Source organism: Giraffa tippelskirchi, chromosome 2, assembly GCF_054371585.1.
Source record: "Giraffa tippelskirchi isolate mGirTip1 chromosome 2, T2T-mGirTip1v1.2.pri, whole genome shotgun sequence".
Lineage (NCBI taxonomy): Eukaryota > Metazoa > Chordata > Mammalia > Artiodactyla > Giraffidae > Giraffa > Giraffa tippelskirchi.
This window is the reverse complement of record NC_137276.1, coordinates 179092359-179111943: the sequence shown is the minus strand read 5'-3', so window position 1 is coordinate 179111943 and position 19585 is coordinate 179092359. Positions and strand designations below refer to the sequence as shown.

Genomic DNA, 19585 nt, shown 5'->3' with positions numbered 1-19585 from the left:
TTGTGTGGTAGTTCGAACATTCTTTGGCATTGCTTTTCTTTAGGATTGAAATGAAAACTGACCTTTTCCAGTCCTGTAGCCACTGCCGAGTTTTCCAAATTTGCTGGCATATTGAGTCAGCACTTTCACAGCATCATCTTTGAGGATTTGAAATAGCTCAACTGGAATTCCATCACCTCCACTAGCTTTGTTCGTAGTGATGCTTTCTAAGGCCCACTTGACTTCACATTCCAGGATGTCTGGCTCTAGGTGAGTGATCACACCATCGTGATTATCTGGGTCGTGAAGATCTTTTCTGTACAGTTCTTCTGTGTATTCTTGCCACCTTTTCTTAACATCTACTGCTTCTGTTAGGTCCATACCATTTCTGTCCTTTATCGAGCCCATCTTTGCATGAAATGTTCCCTTGGTATCTCTAATTTTCTTGAAGAAATCTCTAGCCTTTCCTATTCTGTTGTTTTCCTCTATTTCTTTGCACCGATCACTGAGGAAGGCTTTCTTGTCTCTCCTTGCTATTCTTTGGAACTCTGCATTCAGATGGGAATATCCTTCCTTTTCTCCTTTGCTTTTCACTTCTCTTCTTTTCACAGCTATTTGTAAGGCCTCCTCAGACAGCCATTTTGCTTTTTTGCATTTCTTTTCCATGGGGATGGTTTTGATCCCTGTCTCCTGTACAATGTCATGAACCTTTGTCCATAGTTCATCAGGCACTCTGTCTATCATATCTAGTCCTTTAAATCTATTTCTCACTTCCACTGTATAATCAAAAGGGATTTTATTTAGGTCATACCTGAATGGCCCAGTAGTTTTCCCTACTTTCTTCAATTTAAGTCTGAATTTGCCAATTAGGAGTTCATGATCTGAGCCACAGTCTGCTCCCAGTCTTGTTTTTGCTGACTGTATAGAGCTATACTGAAACTATAATCACAGATAACTAGCCAATCTGATCACATGGATCACAGCCTTGTCTAACTCAGTGAAACTAAGCCATGCCATGTGGGGCCACCCAAGATGGACGGGTCATGGTAGAGAGGTATGACAGAATGTGGTCCACTGGAGAAGGGAATGGCAAACCACTTCAGTATTCTTGCCTCGAGAACCCCATGAACAGTATGAAAAGGCAAAAAGATAGGACACTGAAAGATGAACTCCCCAGTTCGGTAGGTGCCCTATATGCTCCTGGATATCAGTGGAGAAATAACTCCAGAAAGAATGATGGGATGGAGCCAAAGCAAAAACAATACCCAGCTGTCGACGTGACTGGTGATAGAAGCAAAGTCCGTTGCTATAAATAGCAATATTGCATAGGAATCTGGAATGTTAGGTCCATGAATCAAGGCAAATTGGAAGTGGTCAAACAGGAGATGGCAAGAGTGAATGTCGACATTCTAGGAATCAGCAAACTAAGATGGACTGGAATGGGTGAATTTAATTCAGATGACCATTATATCTACTACTGTGGGCAGGAATCCCTTAGAAGAAATGGAGTAGCCATCATGGTCAACAAAAGAGTCCAAAATGCAGTACTTGGATGCAATCTCAAAAGCGACAGAATGATCTCTGTTCGTTTCCAAGGCAAACCATTCTATATCACGGTAATCCAAGCCTATGCCCCGACCAGTAACGCTGAAGAAGGTGCAGTTGAATGGTTCTATGAAGACCTACAAGACCTTTTAGAGCTAACATCAAAAAAAGATGTCCTTTTCATCATAGGGGCCTGGAATGCAAAAGTAGGAAGTCAGGAAACACCTGGAGTAACAGGCAAATTTGGCCTGAGAGTACAGAATGAAGCAGGGCAAAGGCTAATAGAGTTAGCACTTTAGATACCCTAAATGATGGGGTGGAAAAAGGAACTCTTCCCGCTAGTCCTCAAAACATGATTTGACCCTGGTACTACAAATACTAGAGTAAATGTAGTGTAGTTTTGTACCCTGCATACTTTATAACTTTAGGAGAATAAGGAGTTAATATCCTGGCTGAGAAGTTCAACAGTCTTAAGAATGTCAAAAGTTGCAGGAGTGATAAATATTCTTGAAATGCCTCACAATAAATATAGATTGGGAGCAACCAAGATGTCCTGCTGAAGATAAATGGATAAGCTGTGGTACATCCAGACTATGGAATATTGTGTTAGTCACTCAGTTGTGTTCGACCCTTTGCAACCCCATGGACTGGACCTCTGTCCATGGAATTCCCCAGGCAAGAATACTGGAGGGGATTGCCATGCCCCAGTGGAATATTATTTTGTGCTAAAAAGAAATGGGCTATTGAGCCATGAGAAGGCGTGTAGAAATCTTAAATGCATGTAACCAAGTGAAAGTAGCTAATCTGAAAAGCACGCTGTATAAGTCCAAGTATATGACATTCTGGAAAAGGGCAGACTAGAGAGAGTAAAAGGATCACTGCTTGTGGGGGAGTAGGGGTGGATATGAATAGGCAAAACACAAAGAATGTTTAAGAGAGTGAAACATTCTTTATGACATTACAGTGATGGATGTATGTCATCATACATTTTTCCAAACCTATAGAATGTACAGCACCAAGAGTGAACTCTAATGTAAGCTGTGGACTTTAGGTGGCTATGATGCTTCAGAGCAGGTTAATCATTGATAAAAATGTACCACTCTGGTGAATGATGTTAATATTTGGAAAGGTCATGCATGTGTGTAGACAACAGGTAAATGGGAAATCTCTGTTCCTTTCAATTTGTTATAAATCAAATACTGCTTTAAAAATATCAAATCTTAAACAGATAGGCTAGAGTTGGAAAATAAAAGGGAACAGTTTACAAGAACACATGAATACTTTGCTCCTGGTCATACAGACAGTAAGTAGCAGTGCTAAGTTGGAAACTAGTCTATCTTAGTTCATAACCTCTGCTTATTTTCATAACTGAACGAAGGCTCAGTTCTTACATAGTTAACACTTTAGAGTTCAAAAAATGAAGCCTCCAATCCCCAACACATTAGGGAAGAGAAGATTCTCAATTCTTCTCAAGGCCCCAAAATTAAGTATGCCACATTTAGCAAATAAAAATAAGATGTCCAGTTAAATTTGAAAAGATCCTGATGCTGGGAAAGATTGAAGGCTAAAGGAGAAGAGGGCAACAGAGGCTGAGGTGGTTAGACAGTATCATCAACTCAGTGGACATGGATTTGAACAAACTCTGGGAGATAGTGGAGGAGAGACACAGCCTGGAGTGAGGTCACAAATAGTCAGACATGAGTCAGTGACTGAACAACAAGTTAAACTTGAATTTCAGATGAGAAACAAATATATATATTTTTTAGTTTAAATAGGTACCATATATTTTACACTGAATATTTATTTGTCATTTATCTGAAATGCAAATTGAACTCAGTGTCCTGTATTTTATTTAGCCAGCCATATTCAACACACTACACTGTGACACTCTCAGTATTAATTTGTACTAAACAAATTTTAAAAACGAAGAAAACTAAGTATTCTAGTGCATATGATCATTTCCTCAAAGCATTAGAGATAAACTACATGCTGTATGCTGTTTTCACTGAAGCAGCCAGTAAACATGCTCAGAATTTTCTCTGAATTGTTGAGGAGATCTACAAAACAGAACAAATACTGACAAAAATCCTTCAGAGAAGCTTTAGGTATCCTGTGTGCCTTATCATAAGCTATTCCGGTGATTCTCTAGCATGTGATTCACTCTGGAAACAAAAACAAGAGAAATAATTGGTGTTTACTGAGACTCGTGTTTGTCAACTCATACCTAGCTACCATTTGTTTTTTCCCACACTGAAACCCAGGTTCTTTTTAGCAAACTGGACAAAAGATGAAGTCATTCTATCTAACCGACACTATAGCAACAGGGAAACTTTATGCTTTCAGAATGTAAAATTACTAAGTTTGACATGTAATTAAGAAACTGGGGTTCACATTGACTTCCTAAAATTAAAAAATGTCTGATGTACTCAAAACCCTAATTTAGATCTGATGCAGTCAGCCTTTTTATTTGCCTGCAGTTTTGGGGCCTGAATATGCTTTAAGAAGAGTTGAGTCATTCCAGAACCACAACAACATCTGCCATGAGTGTGAGTTCCCTGAGTATGTGATTGTAAATTGCATTTCCTACTTAAATTTGCTTTATGATCATATGCAAGTTCTGTGGCCTCTCTGTACACAGTAGAGTATAGGTGTTGAGAGCCTGGTTGGAGGTCAGGCTGTCTGGTTGAAACCTGACTGTGCCATGCCACGTATGTATAACCAAAGCAAATTTTGATTCCTCATCAGGATTGTTGGGAGGATTAAAATACACTTAGAAGAGTGCTAGGCACACAGTAGTTCTCAATACATGTTATTTATTTTCTTAGCAAAAGTAGTCCTATTATACACTATTGTACAAAGATAAATGCCAGTCATTGGCATAGCAGCCTATGAAACATTTTTAGATCTTGATGTCCTTGAAGACAAGATGAGGAAAGTTGAGAAATCATCCTTAAATAGTGATATATAAAATAATCTCTCTAATTATTTGCAAGTGCCATGATCACTGTTATAAGGCATCTTTAACAGATGTTTCAGATGGCCAAAAACAAAGCAAAACAAAAAATCAGCTGTCCCTTTGGGATATTTGGGTAAAAGTGGTAAAGTCAGATTTTCCCATTCAATAAATGTGCTTCTGCTCAGGTCCTCCAGCATCTCATCTCTCTCTAGTATATTATTATCTGTGAGAGCCCAAACTGATGTAGAAGGAGTTATCCAGGAAACTCCCTTAACCTGTGAAAAGAGAAAAGAAAAACTCCAAGAGGCATAGTCCCTGCTCATGTCCAGTCAGCAAGTTGGTGGCTATGGTAACTACCCCCCCAAATGACCCTATTGATTCCCACCTCCCAGTGTTCATGCTCTTACATAAGCCCCTTCTGTGGTGTGGGCTCAACTTAGCTATTTCCTTCTATGAATTTTGAGAAATCTGAGCATTTCTAGTGACTCAGATGGTAAAGTGTTTGCCGGAAATGTGGGAGACCTGGGTTCAATCCTGGGTTGGGAAGATCCCCTATAAAAGGAAATGGCAACCCATTCCAGTACTCTTGCCTGGAAAATCCCATGGACGGAGAAGCCTGGTGGGCTACAGTCTATGGGATCACAAAGAGTCAGACATGACTGAGTAGACTTCTCTCTCTCTCTCTGTATGAATTTAGTAAATAGGAGTGATGGTGTGTAACTCTCAGATGTAGGCCATAAGAGTCAGGGATTCCTTCCTCAATCTCTCTCACACTCTCTCTCACTCTCTGTCTTTCTATATCTCTCTCTTTCAGTCTCTCTGTCTCCCCACATTTACACTTTTGGAAGCCAGCTTAAGTCATGAACAGCCAAACAGAGACATTCACTTGGAAAGAAAGTGAAGCCTTCTGCCAACAACCATGCAAGTGAGTTTGAAAACTGAATCTCCATCCCCAGTCAAGTCTTCATGTGACTGGTGCCCTGAGCGACAACTCCAACAACCTCATGAGAGACCGAGTCAGAACCATCCAGCTAATCTTCCAGGACCTGGCCCTTAATTGTTTGTTGTTGCTTTAAGCTGCTAATATTTGGGCAAACTTGTTGTGCATCAATAGATTAATAATAGAGACAGAGCTCGTAAAAGAGCATAATGTTATTGCTGAGCTGATAGCAATTTTATCTGAGTAGAATGTAGAATGAGCATTATTTGTTTCTAAATTTTCACAACAGATATGAGTAATCATAACAGAGTGTTTAAATGATTAGCTTAAATAATGCTATTATTAGCTCAAAGTTGAAATTATTATCTCAAATGGGCTCATTGTTCAGCTATGAAGAATTGAAAGTACTATAGCATTCTTTATTTACCAAGAAAGTACTGTGGCTGAAGTTAACATTTATGGCATTTACTCAGACTCACCTAACCAGGGCAGACCTCAAATCCACCTCTCTTGTTTAAGGTTGATAAACATGTCTTACAATTCCTGCAGGTGATGACAACTCTGGCAAACACAGTATGCACAGGTGGATTGGATCTTTTATATTGTGAAAACAAAGCCAAGAACTGAGGACTTAAAATAGATTATATTTTTCAGACACAACACTATTTACAAAGCAATCATTTCAAGTAGATCAGTATTTTAATCTTGGCTTTACACCATGAGGGAAACATACTAAACAGTGGCTCCCAGGTCATTAAAATATGTCAGGTTTGCTGCTGCTAAGTCGCTTCAGTCGTGTCCGACTCTGTGCGACCCCATAGACGGCAGCCCACCAGGCTCCGCCATCCCTGGGACTCTCCAGGCTTAGGTAAGCATAAAATTGGAGGTAAAGATGAATCCATGCTGAATCCAAGAGGCATTATGTAGTAACTGGTGAAGAGGTGGACAAAACCTCCCCAAAATCAATTTTCAGGAAGTCTGAGATACTTCAAGTCATAGTCAAAGGTAGCCATGCCTTCCTAGAAGGAGCCAAAGGACTGAAAATAAATGCATTTGGAAAAAGATTAACCTAACTTATGGGAGAGAAAGCTTCCTAGGGGAAGAAGGATAGAAGCCAAAGGAGTTAAATGCAGTACAAATACTATGATTCTCAGGAGAAAGGGGCCTAGGATTATAATATGGAGTCTTCACTCACATTGTCTCCCAGGCATTCCCAACTTGGACCCACTTTTAGATGCCATGGATATTTCATCATAAAGTCAGATACGTATTTCTGTACCCAAAGAAAAACTTCAAAAACAATTACATGTTCTGGTAATGTAATTTCCTTTTAGGGTGGCATGTTTTGAGATATTTTAACAGTAATATAGGTCATCCTTCTACATGCTTATTTCACACAATTATGAACAGGGAATTAGGTAATTCCCTACTGTATTTCACCAGACCTAGTCTCAAGTGACTTTTGACTATTTCCAAATCAAATCTACCTCTCTCCTTAGAGATAAAAATTCTTCCACCGTTGACTTTTTTTTTAAAGTGTGTAAACTGCACAAATCTCAAAGAAGTGACAAGTTTCAGAAATGCTTTTTGTCTATGCAGCATTTTATATATACTATTATATAGAAATTAGTAAAAATTAAAAATAAAAAAAATTAAAAATGATAAAAGGGACCTAAATAGAACATGAAATAACTGTCTCACCAAAAACTCTGTCAGATATTGGGAGCACTGCCTTGGGATTCATTTAGTATGGTGGAGTGCCAAGAACAGAGAGATTTTTTCTCTCAAAAACTAACCTTTAAACCATGATAATAAAACTATCCAGTGTTTAGAAGGTGCATTCAGCAAGTGTTCATTGGTGCCTAGTGCCAAGCATGATATATGCTGACACTACAAATGTGTCTGCTGGGGATACCCTTTGGAGTACCATGGTGTCCAGAGTGCAATCCCCAGCAGGTGTAGACTGATTAGTGAGCAAATGTAGAGTAATCTCTGGAGATTCCCAGAAACAGTTTGGAGGTGGAGTTTTTGCAAAGTGGAGACAAGAGCCAGTAAATTCAGAATTACAATTGCCATGACAGTAGAATTATTCAATCTAGTAAGATCCTGGAAGAATCAGGTTTCACGTACAAATACATCTAAAACAAAGATAAAGAAGAAAAGAAAAAGAAAAGCCATTTTTTGAAGTGAGATGGATGGACATAAACATCAGGGCAAGAACTGCATCTACAAAAACACCATTTAGTGACTCCTCTCTCACTAATTCCTTGTATCATTGAGTCTGTTTCTGCTTTGCTTGTTTTCTTTCAGGAGTTTCAACATTTCAGGTTCTTACATTTAAGCCTTAAATTCATTTTGAGTTTATTTTTGTTTATGGTATAAGAAAGTGATACAGTTTTGTTCTTTCACGTGTAGCTGTCCAGTTTTCCCAACATAGTTTCCTGAAGATTCTGTCTTTTTCCCATTGTATATTCTTGTCTCCTTTGTCATAGATTAACTAACCATAAAAGTATGGGTTTATTTCTGGGTTCTCTTTTCTGTTCTACTGATCTGTGGGTCTGTTTTTGTGCCAGTACCTTACTGTTTAAATTACTATAACTTTGTAGTACAGTCTGAAATTAGGGAGCATGATTCCTCCACCTCTGTTCTTCTTTGATTATTTTGAATCTTTTGTGGTTCTGTACAAATTTTGGTATTTAGTTCCACTTCTGTAAAAAAAATGCCATTGGTATTTTGATGAGGATTGCATTAAATTTGTAGATTACTTTGGATAGTATGGACATTTTAACAATATTAACTCATTCAATCTATGGGCACAGTATGTTTTTCCATTTATTTATGTCATCTTAAATTGCTTCTGGGTTTCTCTAGTGGCTCAGCTATAAAAGAATCCACCTGCAATGCAGAAGATGTGGGTTTGATCCCTGGGTCAAGAAGATCCTCTGGAGTAGGGAATGGCAATCCACTCCAGTATTCTGGCCTGGAAAATCACATGGACAGAGGAATCTGGTGGACTGTGGTACATGGGGTCGCAAAGAGTCGGACACAATGAAACCACTGAGCACACACACATTGCTTTTACCAATGTTTTATAGTTTTCTGAGCACAAGTTTTCTCTTTGGTTTAATTTATTTCTAGGTATTTTATTATTTTATTATAGATCCAATTTTAAAATGGATTATTTTCTTCATTTCTCTCTCTGATAGCTCTTTATTAACATATAGAAAAGCAATAGAGTTTTGTATACTATTTGTATCTTGCAACTTTCCTGAATTCATTTATTTATTCTAATATTTTTTTGTGGAATCTTTGAGATTTTCTATATATAGTACTGTCATCAGTAAATAGTGACAGCTTAACTTCTTTCTTTCCAATTTGGATGCCTTTTATTTATTTATTTATTTATTTATTGCTCCCTAATTGCTGTGGCTAAGACTTCCAATACTATGTTAAATAAAGGCAGTGAGAGTGGGCATCCTTGTCTTCTTCCTGATCTTAGAGGGAAAGCTTTCATTTTCCTTAGTTGCTTTTAAGGTTCTCTCTTTATCCTTAACTTTCACCATTTTAATTATAATGTGTCTTGGTGTGTTTCTCTGAATTCAACTTATTTGGAACTTTCTGGGCTTCTTGGAGCTGGATGTCTGTTTCCTTCTCCGGAAGAGGGAATTTTTTAGCCATTATTTATTCAAATAATTTTTCTTTTCTTCCCCTTCTTCTTTTGAGGCTCCTATAATGTGAATATTATTCTGCTTGGTGCTTTCCCAGAGATCTTTTGGAGTATCTTCACTTTTTAGAATTATTTTTTCACTGTGCTGCTCTGTCCAGTTTGGCTATTTTCATTACTTTGTCTTTCAGCTTACTGATTCACGTTTCTCTTTTGTCCATTTTGCTGTTGAACCACTCTTGTGTATTTTTTGGTTCAGTTATAATTTCTGTTTGATACTGTCTTATATTTTCTACCTCTTTGTTGAAGTTCTCACTGTGTTCATCCACTCTTCTCCTGAGATCAGTGAGCGTTTTTATGACCATTATTTTAAGCTCTATCATACAGTTTCCTTATCTCTATTTCACTAAGGTCTTTTTGGGAGATTTGCCTTGTTTTTTGGTTTGGAATATACTTGCATGTCTGTTCATTTTGCCTGTCTCTCTGTGTTTATCTATATGTATTGGACAGAATGATTGCATCCCTCAGTCTTGAACAAGTGGGCTTGTAGGAGCTGTTCCACGTGGCCCACAAGCACAGTCTTCCCTGGCCACCAGAGACAGGTTTTCTATGGATGTTCCTTCTACACTGTGTGCCTGGCTGCTGTTAAAGGGGGAGGGGTTTTAAATGATTGGTAGTCCTGGTTGTGGCCTAGTTTCTGTGAAGAGTGGGCAGAGTTCAGGGTGTTGGCTTGGATGGTTGTGGGTCAACTGCTACACAGGGATGGATGAACTCAGGTGCCTGCCTAGCCTGGTGGTGGCTCAGGAGCCGTGTGAGATGGTTGGTACTCAGGGCACCCACCAATCTCTATTATGGCTCAGCTGCTGTGAGGTTTGGGTGGGCTTGGGGGTACACTCATTTCAGCCTTTTGTGTGAAGCTCAAGTCTAAGGGCCCTCCCCCAGTCCAGCTGTTATTCAGTATCTTCACAAGGTGGTGCTCACCCAACCTGGTGTGGCACCAATGCTGTGTGGGGTGGATGGGTTACAAGACGCTACTCATGGCACAAGGTGGGCAGAGTATGCGCTTTGGTACTAGCAGGTTTGGGGTGGGGGCACTGAAAATGGTGCTCATCAACGCTGTTACCAGTTATAATGAGATTGCAAAAATGGCACTCATCAGTGTTTCTATCCCTGGATAAAGTTCCTGCAAGTTCCTCTCTCTTCAGCAGCTGCTTTAAACTTAGTAAATGGGTGTCCTTTACTTATAGTCTAGGTACCTTTCAATCTGTTGCTTTTGCACTGGATCTCAGAGCCAGTGCCTTTGTATGCAAGCACGTTAAGGGTAGGAGCTCTGTTTCCTACATTTCTGTGATTCTCCTGGTCTTAATCCCCATTGATTTGCAAAACCATATGTTTTGTGGGGTTATCCTTCCAGTTAGATAAAATTATGATTGTTTTTATTTAATGGTACATCTAATAAAAAGATTTTTCCTTTATTTCACCTAAAATTCCACCTAAAGGTCTTTACTTTAGCAAGTCAGTTTTAATGATCCCTGATCTATGCAACTAGAATCTTGGGATTTAGCCCTAACTCTTTCACTAATTAGCTATTGTGACCTTGGATGAGCAATCACTCTGGGTTTGACTGGCTTTGTTGGAAATACCAATTTGTACAAAAAGGTCTCTTCTAGCTCTAAGTCAGTCATTACCCTATTTCTTGCTACTGGGTAAATAGTTTGACTGAGAATTTCAAATTAAAGCCCTTTCTTAAACATTATCTCTGATTTAACTTTTTAGCTCCATGATTTTTCTGAGGGTTTTCACTGGTATAGAAAAAAATGTTTTTTAATTATGAAATACCATGAGAATCATCTATATCAATTCAGTAAGTACACAACTCTATGGCTCCTACTGATGAGCCAATATTTCAAACTTCTCATGATTGCTCTTTTTTTTTTTTTAATGTGGCTTCCCTGTACCACTGCTCTCTGAATATAATAACATCATCATCATTAATTATAATTATACCTAATCTGCCAGCTGGTGATTATTTTTCCTTCTTCATTCTTGACTTTTTATATTTGAGATTTTTTTTCTTTTTAAATTAACCTTCCCATCTGCAGTATATTTAAAACTTATGATAGTCTTCTTATTGCAAAAGTCTCTACAAGCCCTACTTTCAAGGAGACATATACATGTGTAAGATGGAAAAAAATCAAAATCGTCAGGTTTTTACTACTTGAATCTCACTGTAGCACTTCCACTTCTGTTCAAGTCAACCACTCCTCAAAGTGTGTCTATCTCTCTCATTCCAATAAAGCCGTACAAAAGGAATCCCCTCTTTAGTCATCTGGCTGTGCTTCATAAGCTTTTTACAAAAGACCACACGCTAATCTGCTATCACTAAGGTAACTACATAACATTACTGTGGATGAGAATCTGGCCAATTACACATTTTCACAGACCTGCTATTAAGTTTCAAGTAATTGCTCAATTCTTGCATAACATGAGCTATTAACATAGCTTATCATGTAGCATGCTAGTATTGAATTTCCATCTGAGGGGTTATTTAATAATGGCACTGAAATAAAAAATGAAATCTGTAGACCCTGAGCAATATCACAGCTTTTACATGCTCTACGGTCTGTAATAGGCTATTAGATAAAAGATAGTAATGTATTCTGGAAGAGCGAGTCCATTGACAATGAATAAAGGGCATGATTTTATTCTTGCTTCACAAAGAATGATGTCTGAATCTTTCTTAAAAGAATTATAGTCTTCAAGAGCTCTAAGACTTATATCCTTTTGCAGCTGGCATATAGGTCTTATTCTGTACAACATCTTAAAAAGGAAAGCCAGAAATGTTTTGGAATATATAGAAGGGTATCTTAAAACATAGGTGTTTTGAAATGTTAAAGGCACTGAAAATTGTAATATCATTAATATCTGCATATCTACTGAAGAACAAGGAAGAAGAAAAATATTTTGTTCATGACATTTTGTAAGATTTACTATATATAATTTTTAAAATGTATTTTCCACTAAAACAAATATTCAAAATGTGAATGCTTTAAATTCTTAGCATTAAATGTGTGTATATTTCTTAGTTTTTCAAATCTTAGCTACTCAAATATTTAACACTGGGACAACTGCTACATAAATATTGATAAATTTTGCTATTTTAAGTGCTGAAAAATATATTAGTAATTATCAAAGAGTTGACTCTCTCCAATTTCTCTATTATCAGTTCAACTCTCCAGGGCAATGCAAATGAAATTTTCAAAATTCTGCAAGAGCCAGAGTCATCAGAACCCACGCTGAGCATGCTCCAGTTCTATGGCCATTTTTACCCTACAACTCTGTATAAGAAGGAATTTGAAAAAAGACACAACTTTTGCTTAAAAATAGTAATGTAATCTTAAGTTACTATAGTAATACTCTAATAACTTGTAAGTATTTCAAAGTTTTATGGGCTTCCTACTTATACTGTTTATGTTGTTGTTTAGTCTCTAAGTCAGGCCTGATTCTTTTCAACCCTAGCCCTCCATGCTCCTTTGTCCATGGGATTTCCTAGGCAAGAATACTGGAGTGGGTTGCCATTTCCTACTCCAAGGGGCATTCCAGACCCAGGCTTGAACTCACATCTCCTGCTTGGCGGCAGATTCTTTATCACTGAGACACCAGGGAAGTGATTCTTTAAAGTTCCTATCTGATGAAGGAAAAATCATTGAACACAGTCAAAAAATTTGGCAAGTATTGAAATATTGAGCAGAAAGGAGAAAAAAAAGTAAAGAAATGTTCTATGCCTTTTATAGGTATGGAAACAATTCTGAGTGTGATATTCCCCTTTGATTTACAAAAATCATTTGGAATCCTAAATATTGAATTACACTACAGGTTATTGATGTTTTTCAGGTTATTCTATTATAGGGAAAACTGCCTTTGACAGTTTGAAGCAGCAAGTATTGGCAAGCCAATGCTTTTAACTGGATCTGAAGAAGAAACACATGTATTAAAAGGAAAAGGAGATATCTTGCTTATTTGAAGAGAGATCATTGGGCCCATCAGAACACAATCTACCAGTTTGAAAACTAAACCTCATTAAAAAATAGGAGAATTATTATATCAATGGTTTTAAAACAAACAAAACAAAAGCATCACACAGATGCTTACAAAATACAAAATAAGAAAACTGATTGACTGAGAAAAGAGTATCTGTCTAAATGTTAAAAGGAAAATTAAGCACAGGATCATGGTCTGCCCATTTATGATAGCAAAAATGTTATTTTAGCACAGTAATGGAGAAAATGACTTTGTTTCCATGAAAAACATGAAGTGAGTTACTTTATCAATTCACTCAGCTCCATTAACCACAGCAACTACAAAAAGCTTGAAAATATAGTCAACAAGCTTCTCGAAGTTGGCTGATCCACATTATGCATAAACAGTGTATTTGGTTCTGAAATATTATATATATTATGGATACAAGAGCAAAAGCAATATATAGAGCAAATATATAGCAAAAGCAATTTTTAAAAGATTGGAAATAAAGATCAGTTTGTTCTCTTGCAGTTTTAGTCTATAACTGGGTTATCCTAAAGCTCTTGATTCAAAGAATTTGTCCCAAGGCATTTTTTTGTATGGAAGGTAAGGAACTATAAATGCCTTTTCCTTTATTTCTCTTTGGATGCACATAAGGGGCATTATTATCACAACCATTGAACTCACCATGAAGGCTCATTTCAGGTATAAAGAAGCAACTTTAAAAATATGTATGTATATGTATATCATATATATATATATATATATGTATTATTCATCACATGATATGCCCTACATGTTGACAATAGAATACTTCATTATCGTTATTCAGAGTGTCTTTATTTTATAATGAGACAGTTGTTAGAAATGACAGTTGGCACAGAACTAATTCTGGGCACTAGTCCAGCACTGGTACCAGCTTATTTCATTATATAGGAGAAAGTCATTCTGCCTCACTAGGTTTTAATTTCTTCATTTGTAAAAAAAGAAAAACCGAGCAAGATGTTTTATCTAAGAAGAAACCAAGTGTAGAATTTTGTATTTGTTTGTTTATGCATCAGGTGGCCAATAACTCCTGTGATCATCTATTATTTAACTTGATATGACTGGAGACTTAATGTTTGGTGGTTTAACTAAAGGAAGAAAGAGCTGTTGACTTTTTGAACTTTTTTTATGGTGTTTTATTTCATTCCACCCAGCATGGACATCTCATAAGAGAAGAAGGATAGCTGAGTTTTCATTTGCCCTTCACTCTCACCATCTTTCCCTACTCTGCCCTACTAGTCTTAGAATTCCTTAGAGTTCCAAAAGAAAGAAGAAAATATCATCAGGTAAATAAGGTGCTTCCTAAAATGCTGGGGCAAACTGGCATAGGACATGTCACTGGAAAGTTCTTTGGTGAGAGGGAGATCTCAATACTCTACCACCAGCACCACACTGTGAGCTCCACACTTACAAACACAGTCAAACCTTCCTCCACCTTGCACTTCCTCAGTGCAAGAGGAGTGAGCAGGACAAGAACAGCCAGGCCAGATGGGAATGTGTTCTCTGAAAAATGCCTGGAAAAAGATACCCTGATAAGGAAGAAAGATGAAGATGAGTATATTGTGATGTGTGTCTATGGGAATGCTCCAAGTAAGTGAAGCATGTGTTGAGGAAGGAGAGGCGAGGGGAGAGTAAGGTCTTGCATCAGGAAATAGGAGTCTAACGACCACTATTTATGATCTTTTTAATGGGACTTCCTTTATACCTCAAGAGTAGTGGAGTACAACACAGATTATAAAATTATGCTCAATTGGCCATACAGAAAGCTTGTGGCTCACCAGCACAATGCCCCTATAGGTGTCAGAACAGAGGAACACTAGTTTTAGAGTTCTACAGAGCGAAGGGCAATTCCCTGTCCCTAAGATGTTAGTTATCTAGTGTTTTGTGGAAGAAAAGAATCCTGGATGGTATGAAGATCTGAGCTATGGCTTTGAGTCTGTCATTGGGTGAAATCAGAACTGTCTCTTCCTCCTTGTGAGCCTCCTTCCAAACTGCCTCAAGACCTTTACTTCCTTCTGTAATGAGGAGCCAAATAAAGATGAAATGAAGATCCTTTCATTGCTATGATTTTGTTGCTTCATTGAATAGAAAAGGCCTAATAGAATAGATGGATAATAAAAAAAAGCAAGAGAATTCCAAAACACTGTCTACTTTTGCTTCATTGAGTATACTAAAGCCTTTGCCTGTGTAGATCACAACAAACTAGAAAATTCTTAAAGAGAAGGGAATACCAGACTACCTTACCTGCCTCCTGAGAAGCCTGTATGCAGGACAAGAAGCAACAATTAGAACTGGACATGGAACAATAGAATGGGGGAAAAGGAGTACATTAAGGCTGTGTATTATCACTCTGCTTATTTAACTTCTATGCAGAGTACATCATGTGAAATGCCGAGCTGGATGAATCGCAAGCTGAAATCAAGATTGCCAAGAGGAATATCAATAACCTCAGATGTACAGATGATAGCACTCTAATGGCAGGAAGCAAAGAACTAAAGAGCCTCTTGATGAGGGTGAAAGAAGAAGGTAAAAAAGCTGGCTTAAAACTCAACATTCAAAAATTAAAGATCTTGGCATCCAGTCCCATCACTTCATGGCAAATAGATGTTAAAAAAGTGGAAACAGTGACAGATTTTATTTTCTTGGGCTCCAAAATCACTGTGGACAGTGACTGCATTCATGAAATTAAAAGATGCTTGCTCCTTGGAAGAAAAGCTATGACAGACCTAGACAGTGTATTAAAAAGTAGAGACATAACTTTGCCAACAAAGGTCCCTATAGTCAAAGCTATGGTTTTTCCAGTAGTCATGTATGAATGTGAGAGTTGGACCTTAAAGAAGGCGGAGAGCCAAAGAACTGATATTTTGAATTGTGGTGCTGGAGAAGACACTTGAAGATCCCTTGTACAACAAGGAGGTCAAATCAGTCAATCCTAAAAAAAAATCAACCCTGAATATTCATTGGAAGGACTGATGCTGAAGCTGAAGCTCCAATACTTTAGCCAACTGATGCAAAGAGCCAACTGATGCAAAGAGCCAACTCATTGGAAAAGACTCTGTTGCTGGGAAAGATTGAAGGCAGGAGGAGAAGGGTATTACAGAGGATAAGATGGTTGAATGGCATCACCAAATCAATGGGCATGAGTTTGAGCAAATTTGAGGAGATGGTGAAGGACAGAGAAGCCTGGCATGCTGCAATTCATGGGGTCACAAAGAGATGGACAGGGCTTAGTGACTGAACAACGAAGGGGGAAATATCTATCATCTATAACTTCACGGTGACATAGGGCACTGTGTTCTCAGATTGGAAGATGTCAACCTATGTCTGTAGCATCTCTTCTGACAGTTTTAGATGTCTGCTTACATATGCGGGCATAACAAGCCCTGATTATTTTGACTCCCACAAAGAAATAGATTATTATGTGCAATAATGTTAATGCCATTTTACTGAGGCCAGTTCTTAGAATTGTGGTATCCATAGATTGAGTACTGCTCAAGTTGGAGCGGCTTATGTCATGGCTACAAGTCTGGTCATAGTGCAGTTACCTTTTTTTGATGGTGGCAGTTACAGCCACCATCAATTCTTGAAAAGCATCAATTCTTAAGAACAACTCAGGAATGTGCATCAGACACTGAATCTGAGCCTCTGTTGTCCTAATCATTAACTGCTCTGTTTTGTACTTGGGAGGGGGATGGCCTTCAGGAGTCTGCTTGTTTCCCAAATCCTTAGTCTCATGTAGTCTTATCCTTTGAACCTGAGCATGACAGAAAGCACAATTACATAAGAAATAAAGTGTTTATTTATTTTAGCATTTCAGCATTTACATTGCTGTAGCAACTGAAAAAGGAGATTGTTTTCTGTGTCACATCAATTAATTTCAATCTCTGCTTACAGGATGAATTACCTGCATACTGAAGGATGTTATCTCCTTGGCTGCCTCTGTAGAAGAATGTGCTTATAAGGGAATAAGTGGGGAAGATCTTTGTTCTCCCGAAGCAGTCAATGAGAAAAAAAAATGCTTGCAGTATAATTATACCTTAAAAGAACAGAATTTAGCCTTAAGATAGGTCATGTTCTGTAAAGAGTGCTACCCAAAAAGCCATCTCCAGTCCTACGAAAACAAAAATCCTTTAGAAATGGTCTTCTATAGGCCTAACTTTAGCAGCTTGGTGAACAGACAATTTTAAATCTTTTTGAAATGATTTCAAAAAGGTTTTAGCCTATGGACATTTATCTTTTCTCAAGAAATGAACTTCACTTGCTGCATTTTAATGTTTGTTGAATTATGTACTTTTAATATTTAATTTAATGCTCATCAGCCCTATTCTTTTTCTTTTATTTATTTATTATTTTTATTTTTGACTGTGCTGGGTTCATTGCTGCACAGGCTTTTCTCTAGTTGCAGCAAGCATTGGCTAATCTCTAGTTGGAACACATGGGCTTCTCTTTGCTGTGGCTTCTCTTGTTGCAGAGCACAGGCTCTAGGGTGCATGGGATTCAGTAGCTGCAGCCTGTGGGCTCAGTAATTGTGGTTCCTGGGCTCTAGAGAAAAGTTCAGTAGTTGTGGCACACAGACTTAGTTACTCCATGGCATGTGGGATCTTCCTGGATTGGGGGTTGAACCTGTGTCTCCTGCATTGGCAGATGGATTCTTTAGCACTGAGCCTAATAAAGTGTGTCTTCTCTCCAGGCTTGTTAGTTGTGGCTTGCAGGCTTTAGTTACTCTGTGGCATGTGGAATCTTCCCAGATGAGGGATCGAGCCCATGTCCCCAGAATTGGCAGGTGGATTCCCATCCAATGTACCACCAAGGAAGTCTGAGGATGACAGATTTGTGAAGAGAATTGAAGAGTGGATTTTCTAAACTCTTATCATGAGTCTCTGTGTCTGAGGTATATCCTCATTAAGAAGAGTTGTAACAAAAGTTGCTCACAATTATACAGTGACTCAGTTCATTTCAGTTCAGTTCAGTTGCACAGTCATGTCTGCAACCCCATGGATTGCAGCATGCCAGGCTTCCCTGTCCATCACCAACTCCCAGAGCTTGCTCAAACTCATGTCCATCAAGTCGGTGATGCCATCCAACCATCTCATCCTCTGTCATCCCCTTCTCCTCCTACCTTTAATCTTTCCCAGCATCAGGGTCTTTTCCAATGAGTCAGTTCTTCACATCAGGTGGCCAAAGTATTGGAGTTTCAGCTTCAGCATCAGTCCTTCCAGTGAGTATTCAGGAATGATTTTCTTTAGGATTGACTGGTTTGATCTCCTTACAGTACAAGGGACTCTCAAGAGTCTTCTCCAACACCACAGTTCAAAAGCATTATTTCTTCAGTGCTCAGCTTTCTTTATAGTCCAACTCTCACATCCATACATGACTACTGGAAAAACCAAACCATAGCTTTGACTAGATGGTGATTACATTCGTGTAACTAAAACTTTGCTGGTATGTTAATAATCTATAGTTGAATATGTTTAAATATATCTTTTTAAATCATTAAACCTAGAATCTAGATTATTTTTGACCATGATTTCTCAACACCAAAAAGGCTTCCAGTTTGTGTAGAATCAGATATTCTAAAGAACTGTAGTAAACTGATTGACCAGAGGTAAACAACTTAAAATACACTTGGTGACAATAATCTTATATTGATCTCTAATTTATTTGGTCTCTTTATAGTCATACAAAATGAACTATGATTAAAATATCTATGAACACCTTGACAAGGGTCTTGTATGGAAACACCTACTTATATAGCTACGATTCACTTATAAAATATATAGAGGAAAGTAGCATTTCTCAAAATTATATCCAATGCATGAAATATATTTTTAAAATATTAATGTTCCCAGAAGTATTCAGAGAGCATTTCTATTTTTGAAATATGTGGACTAAGGAAATAATCAGTAGATCAATTATGTACGCAAATATGTCTTCAATAGGGATCATGCTTTCGGACACTTAGCTTTATATATCCACTTAACTTTGCTTCAATTTCACTTAGATGTTTTAAAGATATCTCAAATTCATTATGTTCAAAACTAGGCTTTTGGTATTTTCCTTATAAATTTCTCCTCTTTTGCCATTTTTATCTTACTGTTTGACACTTTTTAATCACTTTCTCAAGATATTAAACTGGAAGATTTCCTTTCACTTCTCTTACTCTCTTTCTACACATCTGATCAAAGTACTATCATTTCTGTCTCCAAATTATACATTGGCTCTATTTCCTTCCATCTCCACTGTCACTACCCTAGGGTAATCTGCTGCCATTTCTATTATTGTCTTCCTCAGTTATTTTCTACTTACAAGCCAGAACAGACTTTCATGGTTTGCAGAGTACCTTCTTATTTCAGTCTCTTTGCATTTAATAAAATATGCAAAATTGTTTTTAAAAAGAGGCTTAAAAAGCCCTGTAGGAACTGATATCTGCTGGCCT

The 19585-nt window shown here is 37.8% G+C and overlaps 1 long non-coding RNA gene across 2 annotated transcripts; it reads left to right on the top strand.

The window, feature by feature from the left end:
* The first annotated feature begins 2508 nt into the window (after positions 1–2508).
* LOC145526620 (uncharacterized) lies at positions 2509–13255 on the top strand. 2 transcript variants are annotated; one of them, XR_014069036.1, is made up of 4 exons: positions 2536–2677; positions 4002–4070; positions 5295–5405; positions 12311–13255. It is a non-coding gene; the product is annotated as an uncharacterized LOC145526620 (long non-coding RNA). The 2 variants fall into 2 exon arrangements; XR_014069030.1 differs by lacking the exon at positions 12311–13255 and having other exon boundaries at positions 2509–2677; positions 5295–5633.
* The last annotated feature ends 6330 nt before the right edge of the window (positions 13256–19585 follow it).